Genomic DNA, 4406 nt, shown 5'->3' with positions numbered 1-4406 from the left:
TCCCCGGCCCAGGCCATTGTCTGCGCCGCCCTCGCCCCGCCCCCTCCTCCCGCCGCGCACGAGTGAGGGGCAGCGGGGCGCGGCGGGCAGAGGCGCGGCGCGAACGTGCGTGCCGGGCACTGGGCAGACGAGGCCCCCATCCCTCCTCCCAACGCCGGAGGTGGGCACGCCCCCGCCCCTTTTGACGGGCGGGGCCTGGGAGGCTCAGCGGGGTGGGTTGTGGTCCAAGGTCACAGAGTGAGTAACCGGGTCAAGGTCAGACTAGAATCCCCTCACCAACAAGACCACCCACCACTGCCCTCCCCAGGGAAAACACGTGGGGGTACCGGGGCCTCACACCCTTCCCAGGCCCCAAATCGCCCCACCCCAGAGCAGTCTGGCCCCCAGAGGCCCTCTCTCCAACATTCCATCACAAGGCAGGCGCTCCGGGGGCTTTGCTCCCTCCCTGGGGGACAGCACCCCGGTCTGTGCGCTCACTCCTGGGTACAGGGTTGGCACCCACTATGGAAAGCAGCCCCTTACAGCCCACAGAGCGGGATTTCCTTCCATCCCCACATTTTGCTCCCAGCTGGAAGAAGAGGAAGACGCAGAGGGGTTTGGTGCCCATTCTAGGACGTTCGGTAATAAGCACTGCACTAGGATAGAGAGACAGGCGTCCATCTCCAAAGCCAATGGCCTTAACCGTGAGGCTGCCTGCCTCTGCCCAGCATCCTGATGGAGGCAGCAAGGCCAGCGGAGGAGCGAGCGCAGAGGCCCTTCACTGTCCCACCCCAAAGCGCCAGTCCGTGACATGATTTACAGGGCAGTGTTCGTGCACTGAATGGAGAACACCAGGCACAGGGGAGGATGGGGCCACAGATGGGGAAACTGAGGCTGAGAGAAGGGACATGCCAAGGTCACAGAGCTAGTTGGTTTCAGGTGGCCCAGACCAAAACCACAGTCCCCGAGGGCAGGGGCTCTGCCCACCCCACCCTCCCAGCCACGCCTCCCCCTGCCACCGAGATACCCCACCCCCAGCCCCCGCTCACTCCTGGCTGCAGTGGGTACAAAGTACAGGGCACTGAGCCCACCTCCCCTTACTCTGCCTGGCACCTGTCCCCATCTACCGTGCTCTCTGACCCTACATTTTCTGACGCTGTGCCACCAACTGTCACGTAGGTATCCAGGAAATAGCTTCTGTTGCTAGGGGAACAGCCTGATACAAGGTGGCCGGCTTGCAGGGTGGAGCTGCAGGGGAGGGAGGAACAGACTGGGGTTTCCCTCAGGAAGGATCCAGGGGGGCGGCTGCTGGGGGGGTGGGCCAGACTCCACAGCTAGCATCTACACACGGGGCGTTGGAAAGCCCCAGCTCCGAGCCTTCCTGCAGGCAAGTATTGTGGGGGCCTGCAGTTGCCAAGCAACCCCTCCAGGTTACCATGGGAACTCTCCCTCCTTCTGGGGCTTGTCGTTTTCAGGGGGATGCCCTCTCTTTTCCACCTCCTCACCCTGGCTTGGCTGCCCTGGAGGGAGACATCCAGGCTCCCTAAGCTCATTCCCCAGCCCCCCCACCAAGAAGGATCTGAGGATCAAACACCCAGAACTCTGAGAAAATGCAGAGCCCGAGCCCAAGGCCTTCATTAGAGCAGGGGAGGGGGCGGGGGGTGGGGAGGAGGAGGGGCTCAGTAACTCGGTTTCTGTCTCCGCTCCCGCTGTTAACCATCACCCTGGGCCTGCCCAGCCCAGACTTTGGAAGCTCATTGCAATTGCAAGGAATTTGGTCCCAGCGCCTACGCCCGGCCCCTCCCAGGCATGTCTGTGCGCACAGACATGTCCCCACCGGCCCTGCCCTGCCACTACCTAGCTGGGAGGCCATTCACCTTCCAGTGCCTCAGTTTCCTCTGCTGGAAATGAAGACGGCGGTGGTCCCTATTGTGTCGATACACAGTGAGGCATGGCAGCCCAAGGCCAGGCCCGGGGCGGGGGACGTGGGCGCCACAGGCCAGCTGTCCACGTCCACAGCAGCCCGCAGTGTGGGAGGGTCTGGGAATTATTCTGCAAGACACAGTCCCATGGCTGTCCCAATCCCTTTTCCTAGGACCCACGGTCCGCCGCGCGTCCCCTCTCCTGTAAGTTTTCTCTACACTCTCTTCCTCTCAGATGAAAGCCCAGGCACGATGCGTGCAGGCCCTTGGGGAAGTCTCTCTTGTAGAAATCAGGGAGTCACCTACTGTCAAGGGATGGCGGCCTCAGCCATACGGGGCCCAGAATGCCCAGGCTTATTTCACTGGTGCCCGTAGGAGCCTCCTCTCCCATGGGGGTCCAGGGCCCCTATTCCTCAGCCCCAGATGGGCCCCTCTCTGGTTTGTATGAGGACAGGCCAGAACCCCAGCAGGTGAGCAGCGGGGAGGCCGCCGGCAGCACCTGTCCCCACTTTGGGCAGGGTCTCTGGGGACAGGGACCCCTCAATCTCGATGGCCCACCCATCCAGACGGCTGTCTTCTGTGTGCTCCTCAGAAAAGGGGGCCCTGCACCCTGCCCTGCAGTAACAGGTGAGCTGCAAACCACAAAGCCTAATCATAGCTGCAGGGCCCTTGAAAATGGCTGAGATGGGCCGGCTCGGCTGCCAGGTGTAGAAGGAAACGCAAACTCCTGAACTTGGAAGGACCCAAGGCGCCACCGGGTCACTATACTAGGGCTCGCTTTGTTTGATCTCCTCCGTGGTGCGTGTCAGCCCTGAAATGACGGTGCCCCTGGTGTGTTTACAGTGAGTGTTGTCTCCTTGCAACTGAGAGGTGAGATCTTGGTCTCCTCTAGCGCCACTCCGTGCCTCCAAGCCCCACCAGGGCCAGGGCGGCGGTAAGAAGGTCACAGCTCCACCTGCTGTTCCTGACAGCACACCCGCAAACTTCCCTCACCCCCAGAAGGTGGGGGCAGCGTCCCCAGAACTCCCCAGACAGGAACTGCTCCCCCCAGCCCCGTGGGCACCTGAGTACCTGACCTCCGGGGGCAGAGTGGGGCGGGGGGGGTCACTCCAGTGCTCCTTGTTGTGGGTTGACCTGTGTCCCCAAAGACCTATGCTGAAGTCCTAACCCGGCACCTGAGCATAAACCTTACATGGAAATAGGGTCTTTGCAGATGTCACGAGGGCACACTGGACCAGGGCGAGCCCTAAACACACGAACGGTGTCCTTATACAGGAGGAACGGGACACAGACACGCAGAGAGGGCCATGTGGAGATGAAGCAAAGTCTGGAGCAATGCATCTAGGAGTCAAGGGACAGTACAGGCGCCTGGCACCACCAGGAACAGGAAGAGGTAGGAAGGATCCTTCCCCAGAGCTTTCGGAGAGAGCATGCCACGGCTGACTCAAAGTCCTGCTGATCTTGGACTTCAGGCCTTCAGAACTGTCAGAGAATACATTTCTGGTGTTTTGAGCTACCCAGTGTGTGGTCCTATGTGACGGCGGCAACAAAAAATGAATAGAACCCCTCCCCGAGGAGCACCCCGTCCCCCAACCGCTACCCTGGGCAAGTGCAGCCACGCCAGGGCTCCAGGCAGAGCCCCAGGAACCTATGGCTTTGCAGGAGGCGACCTAGGCAGTGAGGACGCACACACATGGGGGTGGTGTGGGGCTGCACAGGTCTGAGCAGAGCAGTGTCGGGCTGGCCACGCCGGCTCTGGGGCTCCCTGCGTTACCTGTGCGTTCCTCCACGTCAGTGACCTGAGGCCTCCCCACCAACACTCTCCCCACCGCCTCCGGCGTCGGGAACCACTGTCGCTGTCGGCTCTCCTGAGCTGGCAGGAGCGAGATGTGGGCACACAATAGAACATGTTGCTCATACGCCAGTGTCTGAACAACAAGCCGAGGAGGGCGCTGTGTCCGGAATGTGGGCGCCTGGCGACCCGGGTTCTGAATTCCATTGGGATCTGTGACCTGGGAGGTGAGGTCACTGCCTGGGGTCCCCTCCCAAGCCTCCTCCTCAGACAAGAGCCCCTCCCAGGCTGCTGAGGGCTCCCCTTCTCCCATGGCCTGTCCCCACAGTGACACCGACACGGCCACTCACATGTCCCGGGAGGCCAGGGGGCAGCGGGCGCCCGGCTCTGAGGGCACAGAGGTGCGGCCAGGCCCGGGCTTTCCTCCCGACCAGCGCCGTGACCCGGCACCAACCCTGTGCCTCCCAGGGCCCCAGGCTCCCCATGTGCCCAGTGGGGTCCTTCTAGGGACACGGTGGGGGAGACACCTGGAGGCGGTCCCTGCCACTGCAGGAGGCCCGGGCATACACGTTGGGGGGAGCGTGAGGACGCTCTGGGCGGGGCAGAGAACACACTCCCGCAGGCCTGGGGCTGCTCTGGGGCCGGGAGAGCCCCCCGCCCGGCTCCCAGGCCCGGTGGGGAGGCTGACGCGAACGCATTCAGACCCTGTGCGC

This window comes from Suricata suricatta, chromosome 13 (genome assembly GCF_006229205.1).
Source record: "Suricata suricatta isolate VVHF042 chromosome 13, meerkat_22Aug2017_6uvM2_HiC, whole genome shotgun sequence".
Lineage (NCBI taxonomy): Eukaryota > Metazoa > Chordata > Mammalia > Carnivora > Herpestidae > Suricata > Suricata suricatta.
The sequence above is the reverse complement of the archived record's forward strand: the minus strand, read 5'-3'. Positions refer to the sequence as shown.